The sequence below is a fragment of the Anolis sagrei genome, chromosome Y (assembly GCF_037176765.1).
Source record: "Anolis sagrei isolate rAnoSag1 chromosome Y, rAnoSag1.mat, whole genome shotgun sequence".
NCBI lineage: Eukaryota > Metazoa > Chordata > Lepidosauria > Squamata > Dactyloidae > Anolis > Anolis sagrei.
The window spans coordinates 47266271-47280861 of record NC_090035.1 but is presented as its reverse complement, the minus strand read 5'-3'; the positions used below and the strand labels follow the sequence as shown (position 1 = coordinate 47280861).

General features: G+C 42.3%; 1 pseudogene; it reads right to left on the bottom strand.

The window, feature by feature from the left end:
- Nucleotides 1-14591, bottom strand: part of LOC137095617 (sorting nexin-29-like) — a 177057-nt pseudogene that overhangs the window by 9895 nt on the left and 152571 nt on the right.

The following is a 14591-nucleotide window of genomic DNA, read 5'->3' as shown; positions in this document are numbered from 1 at the left end:
ATTTATTCAAGAAGTACCAGGAAGAACTATGCAAGTCTTCACTTTCACCCAAATACTCTGAAGTTGCAACACTTACCCGGTAAACATGAAATGCATTTGCTGTTTTTCCACGGAGAAAAACTGAGGGAATCCAGACATTTATAAGAGCTCTATTTGATCTAAGTTTTAACAAAAAGAGATATCTTAAACACAGAGTTCTTTGAATGCACAGTCCTGCAGAGAGGAGAGATGGGTAAGAAGTAAAATAACAACAACAATTATAAACACAGGTGTATAAATAAACAGGCCAAAGCGACACCACTCGGGTGACACTACTTTCCAAGTGGTCAAAAAATGGTTATTTGGAATAGTGTTTTGTCAGGAGCCGGTTTCCAGGCCGGAGCCGGGCGCGGCATAGGGCGATGGGAATTGCCTCCCGAGCAACCAGGACCTCAAGGGGGGTCACCGCAAACGGATGGCCGGGAGGTGCAACCCCCTTTCTATCAACAGAGAAGGGAGGAACTGAGAGTAGAGTTTGGAGGCGAGGCCGGGAACCTCGATTTCTTTCTGACCATGGTGAGGGGCTATCTGGAGGACAATGCACTTACCTTTAGGTCAGAAGCCAGCGGAGTGCGGGCAGTGGGCACAGTGCTGAGGAGAGGAGTGGCAGAATGGTATGTCTAGCTCCATGCCAGGCATGATCCATGCCTGGGATCCACGAGACGATTCCTAGCAGCGATGGAAGCGCACTTCCGAGACCCGCTTGAGAGAGTCAGAGCGAGAGAAAAGTTGCAGACTATAACCCAAGGCCAGCGATCCGTGTCCGAATATGTAGAAGAATTCCAATTGTTGGCAGAAAAGGTGCCGAAGTGGTCTGGCGTGACAAAGGTCCAGATATTTAAAGAAGGGCTGCGGAAGGAGATCTTATCCTGGGCGCTCCATCGCGACGACCCAGAGACGATCGGTGGATGGATTGAGCTGGCTGGCCTCATCGAGACGATGCTGGCCCAGGTCAGGAGGCATCGGGGGGCGGTGCCACAGCAAGCAAGAGCCAAAGAGGAGAGTCGGAGGACGGAGAGAGGCCCGACCGGGAAGGAACCAGCCAGAGGATCCAAGGGGCAGAGGAGCGGATGTTTTGTATGAGGTCGTTTGGGGCATAGGGCTGCGAGTTGTTGGCAGTGCAAAGAGGGGGAACCCCCTCAGCCCAAGCCTAAACTGGCTGCTGGGAAGAGAGCAGAAGAGAGCATCCCTCACGGGGCCCCAGTGGGAGATCTGGTGAGTCACAGCCTAGGAATGCTGGTGTTCCCGATAAGGCTAGAAGGGGAGGGTAAGTGGGCTAGTTGCAAAGCCCTCCTGGATTGCGGATGCTCCAGGAATATCATGGCCCCAGAGTTAGCAGACGAGCTGAAATATGAGAAGACAGCCTTGCCAGCCCCTATAGCATTTTCCCAGCTGGACGGATCAGTAGCAGCCGGGGCTCCGGCGCAGTTCGAGGTGGAGAAGGTGCAGTGCAAGATAGGAAGTTGGGAAGGTGGCATAACATTTGTAGTGTCCCCAATGGCGTCTTATAGTGTGATATTGGGAATGCCGTGGTTGAAGGAAGTGAACCCGGAGGTCAATTGGAGGAAGGGCAGCCTGAGTTTCCAAGAGGCGCAGAAAGGGGAGTGCTGTAGAGGGGAAGGGACCATGGCAGACTGGGTGCAGGGGATCCCTCCTGAATATCGGGACTTTGTGGACGTTTTTGATGAGGAGACAGATCGACTTCCTCCTCTGAGAAGGGTGGAGGTAAAGATTGAACTCAACAAGGACACTAATCTACCTAGGAGTAAACTATACCCTATGTCGGCAAGGGAGATGGAGGAACTGAGGAAGTACATAGATAAGAACTTAGCCCGAGGGTTCATAGAACCGTCTGAATCCCCATTGGGGGGCCCCGTGTTATTTAGGCACAAGAAGGACGGCTCACTGAGGTTGTGTGTAGACTATAGGGGACTCAACGCAGTGAGCACAACCAACAATTACCCGTTGCCTCTAACCAAGGACTTATTGTCGAGACTGTCAGAGGCACGGGTGTTCACAAAAATCGACCTAATTGAGGCCTACCACAAGTAACGAATACGGCCTGAGGACAGATAGAAAACTGTTTTTTCCTATGCGTTGGGCCATTTTAAGTACTCTGTGTGTCCCTTCGGGCCAAAAGGCTCGGGAGGAGCATTTATGCAAATGATCAACGAGGTGCTGCATCCATTATTGTACCGGAGGGTGTTCTGCTTTGTGGATGATGTGATAATATTCAGCCACGATAGACAATCCCACGTCAAATTGGTGAGGGAGGTACTCCAGAAATTGAGGGAGGCAAAGCTGTTTGTGAAGCTACCCAAATGCAAATTCAATAAGGAACAAATAGATTTCCTCGGGTACAGGATCTCCCAGGGAGGGGTGGCGATGGACCCTTCAAAGGTGGAGGATGTGAAGGGGTGGGAGCCTCCTAAGACACGCAAGCAGTTGCAGTCATTCCTGGGGTTTGCAAATTTTTATCGGGTATTTATAAATGATTTCGCCCAGTTGACGCTACCCCTCACTGAATTGCTGAAGACAAAGGGGAGAGGGGAAACGGTAAGGGTGCGGTCTCCAGGAGCAAGGTTGGATTGGTCAGTAGAATGCCAGAGAGCTTTCGAGGAACCGAAACGCAGGTTCACAGAAGAGCCTATCTTGGTCCATCCCAACCTGACCAAGCAGTTTGTAATTCATTGTGACGCATCAGACTGGGCCTATGGGGCAGCGTTGATGCAAAAGGATCCGGAGGGTAGGTTGAAGCCATGTGGGTTCATATCGAAAAAGTTCAGCAAAGCTGAGTGAAACTGGCCGGTGTGGGAAAAACAGGCCCTATCAATATTAAAAGCTTTGGAGACGTGGAGACACCTATTAGAGGGAAGCGGCATGCCCTTTGAGGTATGGGCCGACCATAAAAACCTACAATATATCTCTTCGCCCCGGAAGTTGTCAGCTAAACAAATAAGGTGGCCTCAATACTTCAGCAGATTCGATTTCCAGCAGAAGTTCCACAAGGGGAAGCAAAATGTCATGGCAGATACGTTGTCACATATGCCGAAGGATGAAGGGAGGGGGCAAGACCAAAGGGGAAGTATTTTCTCAGAATGACAGTGGGGCATGGCGGTGCAGACCAGGGCACAGGCGGAACGCAGCCAGAGGCTTGTGGGAGTAGAAAGCAAAGACGGGAGATGGGAGGAGAAGATAAAACAAGCGTACAAGGAGGATGAGTGGCTGGAGGGAAACAAGGAAAAGGTGGAATGGAAGGGTGGATTGGGATTAGTGAACTGGAAAGTGTATATCCCAGGAAGCCTGCGGGGGGAAATGATGATAAGATGCCACGACAGTAAGGGGGCAGGGCACTTGGGGGTTACCAAAACCCTAAAATTACTAGCACGGCAATGTTGGTGGCCCGGGATGAGAGGTGACACAAAATTGTATGTATCTCAATGTGACACATGTGCAAGGAATAAAGTGCCCACACAAAAGCCGGCAGGGTTGTTACAGAGGGTGGCAGAGCCATCAAAGCCATGAAGTGTGATCGCTATGGACTTTGTAGGCGAACTTCCAAATAGCCGGGGCCAACGCTACATCTGGACAGTGCTTTATTTTGGACAGCTAGATTTATTTTCGAAACAGGTGCATTTCGTGGCACTGCCCAAGCTGCCATCCGCAGAAAAGTTAACTGAACTTTTCATCAAACACATATATCGGCTACATGGGTGTCCTGATCAAGTCATAAGTGATCGAGGGGTGCAGTTTACAGCAAAATTCTGGGAGAAGTTCATGCAGCTGCTGGGAGTAGAAAGGACCCTAAGCTCAGCATTCCATCCCATGACAAATGGGGGGTCGAGCGCACTCAACAAACATTGGGGTTGTTCCTAAGGACATACACAAATCATTACCAGAACGACTGGGCAGATCTTATTCCATATGCAGAAGTTGCATATAACGGGGCCTGTCATGCATCAACGGGGAAGTCCCCGTTCGAAATAGTTTATGGCAGAGAGATAGCCCTGTATAGAAGTGTTTATTATAATGTGTTTAAATCTGTATTTGTGTTTTACATTGGTTGCCTGAGGCTGGAGCGGCCCAGCTGTGAGAGATATGTTGCCATGGAAACAAGGCAGAAGAGGAGGTGGGAGGAGCTTAGAGAGAAAAAGGTTTGAAAGTGACAGTTAAGTTTCAGTCAGGAGGAAGAGACCCTGAGAGAGAGCAGAGTCAAATAGGGACTCTGAGAGAGTAACTCAGTCAGGAGGAAGAGACCCTGAGAGAGAGTAGCAGAGTCAGATAAGGACTCTGAGAGAGTAGCAGAGTCAGGGAAGAGACTCTGAGCAGTGAAGAAGTGTAGTGTTAGTTAGTGTTCGTGAATATTTCTTCAGCTAGGGAGCTGAAGGGTAAAACTTTGTTAGATTTCTTTAGTTAAAAAGAACTAACAGAGGCTTTGTACGATTGCCAGTCGGTGGAAGACTGGAGTTCTATTATTTGATCCAGTATAGATCAAACAGTGAGAATATTCACAGCAGGGAACACTGAATAATAGACACCTTCACCAGAGCAAGAGTTTAAAAGTTGTAACATCAAAGGCTGAATTGTATCTCTACCAAGTCATATTGTAACCATCAAGTATATGCCAAGCATAACCTCTCCATATTGTAACCATCAAGTATATGCCAAGCTGAACATCTTTATATTGCAACCACAAGCTTTGTTCAACAATAAACTTGTTCTCTTTGTTAATTTAAAAACTGCCTCATCTCCATTGATTTTACGTTCGGTGCATTCCACTCTACCAAAATTACCTCACAACGCAAACAGAGACTAACAGAGACTTTAATACCAGCGTCTCTAAACATTATGGTGGCAGTTTAATTAGCATTGTCGGAGGTTCCTTACAGTTTTTGGTGGTCCCATTTCGGTGGCGTTAATACCTCTTTGCAGCCCCTTTACCGAAACTGCCGAATTGGGAGGAGGAAGAACCTTGGGGAAAGGAGGGATGGCCAGATAAGGTAAAAGCCAGTTGGGAGGAGGTGGTGAAGTCACTCCGGGAAGCCCAACGGAGGTATAAGTTATTCGCAGATCGTAAGAGAAGGGAAGGGGACAAGTTGGAGGAGGGGGATTTGGTATGGCTGAGCACCAAAAATCTCAAGCTGGATGCCCCGTCCAGAAAATTATCCCATCGGTATATTGGCCCATTTAGAATATCCAATAAAATCAATGATGTCACGTATAAATTGCAACTGTCAAAGGTTTTGGGGAAGGTACACACAACATTCCATTGTAGCTTGTTGAAAAAGTACCAAGGATCACTAGATGAAGAAGGAATGTAGTAGTGACATGTATTTCTATTCCAGGAAGAAGAAGAGGAGGAGGACATCATGTCAGGAGCCGGTTTCCAGGCCTTTGGTTTTGGCGCTAAAAACCAGGATCCTGACATGCAACACTGATAAGAACTGTGCAGTTGGTGACCTTGGGGAGAGCAGTTGGCATTTGGCGGGAATGTTGCGCGGGACTCTTAGCTGGCGGGAAAGGGGATTTCGAATGTGGGGGAGGGTATATAAGGGTTGACCGGTGGCTGCTAGTCAATCCTGGCTTTCTTTGTGTCCGAGCGTCCAGCAGTAAAAGTTTCTGATTGATTACGGATTGGAGTCCTGTGTCATTATTGGGAATGGCTGCTGTGAGTTGACAGTGTTTCATATAAGTTTCTGTTGTATTGTATTACAGGGAGAAATATGGGCATGCACTGGAAATGTAGGAGCCCCTGGTGGTGCAGTGGGTTAAAGCCCTGTGCCTGCAGGACTGAAGACCAACAAGTCGCAGGTTCGAATCCGGGGAGAGGCGGATGAGCTCCCTCTATCAGCTCCAGCTCCTCATGCGGGGACATGAGAGAAGCCTCCCACAAGGATGATAAAACATCAAAATCATCCAGGCGTCCCCTGGGCAACATCCTTGCAGACGGCCAATTCTCTCACAGCAGGACACTCCTGACATGACAAAAAAACCCCAAAAAAACTGGAAATGTACAACAATATGAGACATTTTCATTGGTGGATCATTATTTATGGAATCACTTCAAAAGACATGTGCACAATCCCTCCCCTTTAAAAGTATTTTTAAACCAAGTGAAATATCCTTTTATTAGTATTTCTAATTGCAAGGCTTTCTGTGATCCTGATTTGGAGAGAAGTATGAACACAAGGAATGAATAAATTCAAATTCTCTACCGACTTACATTTCAAAATCTGACAAACTTTGGTCTTCAGTTGTTTGGCTCAGATCTCCAGGAACCTGCCAGAGAAAACATTATGTTAAAACAGCAACTTATGCAACAGATATATGTAATGGGCTGGATGCTTTTGTATATATTTTGCAAAATTTAAGGCCCTAAACCTTGTTGAATAGAAAATGAAAAGTAAGTAAAAGTAATTTGTGTCTTCATACAGTAAAAAAAACCCCAAACATTTCTGGGTGATAATGTTGAGTTTATCTGTTATTCGGTATTCCTTTAATTAAAAAATAAAGGGATAGTAGGAAAATCTGATAAGAGAAAAATAATACACCAGTGACACCTAAAAACATTTCCACTTATAACCCCTATCAACATGATTTTTTTTCATGTAACCTTGAGTATATAGGCACATTAAGTATAAAAATTAAACATTTACCGATAATAAATCATTTGCAAACTTCCTAAACAGCCTAAAAGTACAGTTGAAACATTTTCTGCAGCGTTCACTGCAAATGGTGCACAATACATCCACGTAAAAGTCTAAAACAATAACTAAAAGACTGTAAAAGAAAACTGAGTTAAGGGGACCCATAGGTAGCAAGGAATAATGGAGAGCACTCAATATTCTCAAAGATGGTTTTTTTGTGGCCACACAAAGATGTTCAGTCACATTCTGATGTGAACAAATGCTTTTTGGCCCAGTGCATAGAGACAGTTAACATCATGGCCCATTAGTTTCAAACAAGACAAATAAATCTAATTTCTCATTGGCTTATAACTAATTATAAGGGGAAGCAGTAGTACAGCAGGTTAAAAATACTAAGCTGTAGGACATTTGCTGACCAGAAGGTAGGCAGTTTGAGGCCACGAGTCAGGGTGAGCTCCGACTGTCAATCCTAGCTTCTGCTAATCTAGTAGTTCAAAAGTATGCAATGCAAGTAGATCAATTGGTACTGCCCTGGCAGGAAGGTAAAAGGGCACCCCACACAGATATGCAGACATGCCAGCAACACAATCAGAGACATCCATGGACATCTCCAAACAAGAGCACCTCCCCATGGCCGCAGTTGAGCATTACCTCCAGACACCAGAGATGGAAAAAAGGGAAGGTGTTTACCTTTGCTTGTGTTGTATGTCATTGTTCACTGTGTGTAAAAAGCATCGAATGTTTGCCTCAGATGTGTGCTGTAATCTGCTCTGGGAAGATAAAGTGGAATATAAATAAACATGATGATGATGATGATGATTATTATTATTATTATTAACTATTCTGATAGGTGGATGTAATGCCACAGAGTGGCAAGTTTTGGCATAAAAGCTTTCCCCATAGACACAAAGGTAAGATATTTAAGACAGCCTCCAATCTCTGACAGCTGTTCTGTTGCAGTGGAGGAACATATTAAGACTAAACTGTATTAAAGATATCAAGTATTAACTATGAGTTATGTTGCTAGACAATAATTCTATGCTCCTCTCCAGGGGAAGAACATATACTTTGTATTAACAGAATAGACTGAAAGATTTCTAAGCTGTGCAGTGTCCCCCGGGAAATATCCTGAAATTCTAGTAACTAAGAGTGCTCAATTGGGTTGTTGATGCTAAATGTGCCTGTTTGGACTATATGGATGATAATCATAAATTGGAAGCTAGAGATGATGAGAGGACTTCCAAATGGACATGAGAACATTGAAAAATAGTAAAGAATCATCACTTTCAAGAGACAGGAATGTGTAAGCGTTTACACTTCAAGAACAGAGACATGTCATGTTACTCAAACAAATCAACTGAATACCCCTCCAATTAATTTTTAAAAAATATTAAAATATTAAAATCTGGGCTAACCACATTTCTGCTCTCCACACATGTCCAGTATCACAGTGGAAGGTTTTGTAATGCACACAACTGTGTGATTTTATGGCTACTTTCATATCATATTGAATGACAATAGGAAACTCTACAAAATTTCAAATAATTACAGCTAGTTTTCTAGTTGTGAACAAAAACTTAGTGTCTTAAATGGCACAAGCCATGAAGGATTAGATTATATCTGTTCCCAGAAATGATGAGATTTTAGAAAAGTCATAAAATCTAGCACGTCGTGGGTTTTAACCTTATTTATTTATTTGAATTTTCAGCAGCATAATAACAACAACAACAACAACAACAGCTTTATTTTTGTACCCCACCTCCATCTCCCTGAAGGGATTTTGGGGTGGCTAACATATTGCACAAAGTGCCAAGACAAAGCATAAAATAAACACACAGTACAATGCAAAGTAAAACCTATAGCATATTAAAAACAGCAATTTTAAACTCAGAACAACACCCAATGACCTATGGTGACAACTACTGTAAGACATGGCCAAACTGTAAACAAGACAAGGGAATAGGATAATGCAAATTTTAGCTAAGGAACAGGGCATGGGATGAAAGAGCAGTGCTGTGTCATTGATTGTGGACCATTAGGACTAGATATTAAACATTCAAGTCTTCAGATTCCTACGGAAGAAGGACAGTGTAGGGGCCTGCCTATTCTCCCTGGAGAGGGCGTTCCAAAGCGGTGGTGGGGGCAACCATGCTTGTGACAGTGGTGAGAGGAGGGCCTCTCCAGGAGATCTTAACACTCGAGCAGGTTCACAGGGGAGAATGCAGTCACAAAGATAGGCAGGTACTGAACCACTCACAGCTTTATAGGTGATAACCTCCATTTTAAATTGAGACTGGAAACGTATTGGCAGTCAATGCAGCTGCTTTAATAGGGGCATTGTGTGCTCCCTATAGCCAGCTCCAGTTAGTAGTCTAGCCGCCAACCTTTGCACCAATTGCAGTTTCCGAATCATCTTCAAAGGCAGCCCCACGTAGAGTGCATTACAGTAATCTAATCTTGATGTAACTAAGGCATGGACCATCTTGGCCAGTTCCGACTTCTTAAGGTATGGCCGCAGCTGGCGCACAAGCTTTAACTGTGCAAAGGCCCTCCCAGCCACAACCGACACCTGGGTTTCAAGTGTCAGTGCTGAATCCAGGAAGAGTCCCAGAGTGCGGACCTGTATCCTCATGTGGAGCGGAACCCTGTTGAGCACTGGTCCAGGATCTTGGGGGGGGGGGGTGCGCTACCTTGGAGTAAGGTGGAAAGAAGCAGGAGAGTTGTATGTTATCTGTGTTCAGATGGCACCAAACCCCAGATCATCTCTCCCAGCAGTATCATGTAGATATTAAAAAGCATGGAGGATAGAATGGAACCTTATAGGACTCCATAGGTCAAAGTCCAGGGATCTGAGCAGGTGTCCTCCAGAAAGGAGTGGAACAAAACAATGCCCCCAATTCTGGAGAGACGCCTCAGAAGGATACAATGACAACAAAAATAACTAAAACTAATATACTTCCAATGGTGACACCTGACCACGCCCCGATAGAAATAGTAATAGAGGAAAGGGAAGCTAGATCATTCAATTGGAGATTGAATGAATCCTTAATAAGAGGGGAAATAGGTCAGGGGAAAAACAGGGATGCACACACTTAACCTTGAAGAGATGGAAAAGAAATTAAAATATGTCAAACAGAACCATTTTGAAAATGCTAATAAAGTGGGGAAATGGTTGGCCAGAAAACTAGCAACAAGGAAAGCTTCAAGATATATAACTAAAATAGAAGAGGGTGACAGAAATGTTTACAATACAAGCGAGATTATGAAAAGATTTGAAGAGTTCTACAGCAAATTGTATAAGGCTGACAACATCCCTGAGGAAAAGGTAGTACAGTTTGTAGGAAATCAGAACATAATAAGACTGTCAGAGGCCCAGGGAGCGAGATTAAATTTAAAAAAATCACAATAGATGAAATTAGAAAGACGATACAAAATATACCAACAAACAAAGCACCGGGCCCTGACGGCTTTTCACCCTTGTACTACAAGACATTTCAGAATAACTTAATAAACCCCTTACAAAAAGTAATGAATAAGTTTTTGGATACAGGCATAATTCCAGAGACTTGGAGATCAGCGACTCTAACTATGTTACACAAGGAAAGAACAGACGGCACACAGGTAAAAAATTATCGACCTATTTCCCTCTTAAACATAGATTATAAAATTTTCAGTAGTATTTTGGCCACACGATTAAAGGAGTTATTAAACGAAAGGATTGAGGAAGAACAAACCAGGTTTTTACCCAAAAGACAAATAAGAGACATCAGAACGATATTAAATGCACTAGAATATTAATACAAGAACATTCAAAAGGAGGCAGCTTTCCTGTTTATAGATGCCGAAAAGGCGTTTGATAACGTTAATTGGAACCTAATCAAAGCGGTACTAAAAGAAATGGATGCAGGCTATTGATTCATCATGGCGATAGACGCCATATATTCTAAACAAAACGCTAAAATTAAAGTTAACGGTCAGACGTCAAGTAACATCGAAATAAGGGAACGAGGCAGGGATGCCCATTTTCTTCTCTTTTGTTTATCTTAACACTAGAACTACTCCTGACAAGCATAAGAGAAAACAAGGAATTGAAAAGTTTAAGAACAAATAAATTCTCATACAAAATCCGCACCTTCACGGATGACTTAGTGTGCATAATTGAAGAGCCGCTAGAAAGTATAGAAAAGTGGTTGAAAGAGATAGAGACCTACGGAGAAATTGCAGGATTGAAAATAAACAGGGAAAAAACACAAATTTTAACAAAAAATATAAATAAAGAAAGGAAAGAAATACTACAAAAGCAAGTTGGAATCAAAATCACCACTAAGGTAAGATATCTGGGAATCATAATAACTCCAAATAACATTCAGCTCTTAAAAAATAATTACCAGAAGAAATGGACTGAAATAAAAAAAAGTTTAAAAAATGGGAATCCTTTAATCTTTCCCTTTTGGGAAGAATCGGCGCAATAAAAATGAATGTGCTGCCTGAGGTGTTACATCAGTTGCAAACCCTGCCCATAGTTAAAATGTCCATTTTTAAATCCTGGCACAAGGATATAGCAAAATTTATTTGGAAGGTGGGGAAGCACAGGATTAGTCTGGTAAATCTTTGTGACAACAAGAAAAGAGGTGGTCTGGGCCTCCCAGATTTGCAAATTTACTACGAATCGGCAGCCCTGTGTTGGGTCAAAGACTGGGCAACTCTAGAAAAAAGGAAACTTCTAGCACTGGAAGGCCATGACTTGGCTCTAGATTGGCACAGATATCTATGGTGAGAGAAAGCAAAGTCAGAAAGAAAGTTTAATAACCATTTCATCAGATCCACTCTTATTAGAACTTGGAATAAATATAAGGAAAGGTTTTACCACTGAATCCCGCTTTGGTTTTCTCCAATCGAAGCAGAACACAGAAGAGCGATTCCAAGAGAAAAATGGTTTACATACAATCAATTAATAAAAAGGAAAGACCAAGGTATCTCACGAAAATCACAAGATGAAATTAAACAAATCGATCCGACCATTTCCTGGTTCCATTACTTTGAAATTAAAGAAAATTTCAAAAAGGACATAAAATTAGATTTGAACTGGAGGAAATTTTTTGGGATAAAATATTGAAAACAGAGACTAAATTAATTAGGAAAATATATCAGAAACTGTTATTTTGGACAACGGAAAGGGAACAGGTAAAAGAATCAATGGTAAAGAAGGCAAAAGACAGGCCGTTCTATCAGCTTCTCAGAATGGGAAGAGACATGGTGGAGAAAACTAAAATATACATACTCTACTGAACTTAGAGAAAATTGGTTAAAATACCACAGGGGGTATTTAACTCCAGCCCAAATAGCAAAGTTTACTCGTTTAATAAAGGAAGAAAAGAAGGAATGTGTTGGAAGTGTTGCAAAAAAAAAGGTGACTTTATCCACATGTGGTGGAGGTTTAAAGTAGTAAAATCTTATTGTTATGAGATCCACAAAAAAATAGAAACAATTCTACAATTTGAATTTGACCTAAAACCGGAATACTTTTTACTGGGTATTATGGACTTTGATACCGACAAAAACACAAATAAAATTTTCTTTTATTGAGCCAGAGCAGCAAGAATTAAGCTGGCGCAATATTGGAAGAAAAATGAAACACCTTCGACAGAACAATGGTTATTAAAAACCTTAGATATAATGAATATGGACCTACTAACGCAAAGGCTGTCGCAAAATAGAATTAAATCAAGAGTAACAAATTGGGACAAAGTATTAGATTATGTGGAAAGAGAAAATAAGGAAATAAATATTCTAAGAATGAAACAATATGAATAAATAGTGACAAAAAGTAAGACCAGAGTCCATACGACAAGAAAGACAAAAGACCAAGAAGTTTCTATCAAAAAAAAGAGAAAAAGAAGAAAAGAAGAAGAAGAGAATAAATTCTGACTTGGGAATCCTGGTCAGAATTTATTCATTTTGTGCTTCATTTCGTCAGTGACCAACTCTCTGGTCACTTCGGTAATCCCTCATTCCCCCTTACCCCCCCCCCCTCGGCTATTCCTGCTCCTTAGTCTTTCCTTTCCTTCACTCTTCTGTCTAAACTATTGTTCCCCCACTTTCCATGTAAAAAGTTTCTTTCTTTCTTTAATATATTGGGGAAAAAAGATTCTAGACTTTCCTGTCACGCTCTACTGTAAGAGCACATATTCTAAATAAAAAGATATTTTTAAAAAAGAAGGATACCATGTTCTATGGTATCGAAAACCGCTGAGATATCTAAGAGAACCAACATGGACACAATCCCCCTGTTCAGCTCTCTGCAGAGGTCATCCACCAAGGCGACCAAAGCTATCTCCGTTCTGTGACCAGGCCTAAAACCAGACTGTGATGGATCAAGATAATCAGTTTTATTCAAGGATATGGATTTGAGAGGCCACCAACAGCATCCAATGGTCTTGAATTATTTTCATACGTAGCCTTGTTCACAATGGGATTTTTTTCAGTGCTCAAATGTCAGAGTTTGCCTCCTCATATCATCAGACAGTGCCAGAAATTACTAGCAGAAACAAAGACTGAGCATTGATGGCGCCTGTAGATCTCTGTCATTGTTTATTGCGCTGTTGCTGACAGGCAGGAAAAAATATTATGGACCTGATGAGGTCTATTGTCCAGCATAGATAATCAAATGAAATTATGTTCTACTCAAGGCATTTCTTTTTTAAAAAAAAAACAAAAACAAAAAACGACAGCCAGATTTGAGGTGGCCACTCAGAAAAACTGAAGGAAATGTTGTGGTAAATGGGCCCTATCAGCTGATGAGCTGAGTATGAATGCAAACACAGAAAACTAGTAGTTATCTTATTTATTATTGTTATATTTTTCTTGAAATACATTGCAAGCTCTGAGTGCTAAAATAATTTGCTTGGTTTTGGGGACATAGAAACTGCTCTGCCTCAGGCAGCAAAATGGACTGATCCTGGTTAAGATGTTGATCTATGGTGCACACTGGCACATTTCAAGGAAAGGTAAGCTAGCCTTGGTCTGGGGATCTAAGGCAGCTTTGCAAACCTGTATAGCAAACAGACATTCTTTCTTAATCATGGCCATACATCCCAGAAAACTCACAGCAACTCAGTGATTTCAGCCTTCGACAACACAGACATTTTTTTTTCTTTTGAAAGCCGGGGAAATAGATAATGGGATGGCATGAATATATGTGGTATAAAGAAAAAGGCCCATTCGGTTGTACATACACATCAAAGCATCAGGATGCTACCTTGGTTTGTAAGCAATATGCATGTTGTTTCTTGATTTAGATACCACAAGAAACTGAGTTTTATAAACAAACCATAACATTTCCTTGACGTTAGGTGTATAAGAAGAGGGCAGAAGAGAGCAGAGCGAAGTAAGCACTTTTCTTCTGATGATTCTTATATCTAAAGTAGAATAAAGAGCTGAAAAATCCATGAAACACATGAAGGTAGAACCACTGTAACGAAGGGCTTTGAATGATTGGCTACGGCTCTGGGGGACCAGGATTTGACTGGGAGACCAGTGCTTTGATGATGGACTATGACTGGGAGACTATGGAACCCACTGGGGAAACTCTGGGCAAGTCTCACTCTCTCAGCCTCAAAAGAAGGCAATGGCAAACCTCTTAAAATATATTCTGCTGAAATAAACCTGGGAAAAGTGGTCATAAGTTGGCATTTGCTTCAAAGTACATAAAAACAGGAAATATGAAGTGTGCCATCGCGCCTGGGGGCTATTATTCTCAATAAAGGAGGGATGGACGTGGCATCTTTCCCCCCAGGGGATTGCTTCTTGCCTTCCTATAGGATACTGGAACTCCCAAAAAACCAAAACGCTGTAAATAGCTCAAAATAAGTTTTATTTATCACAAAGTCATTTCTTCAAAGTAAT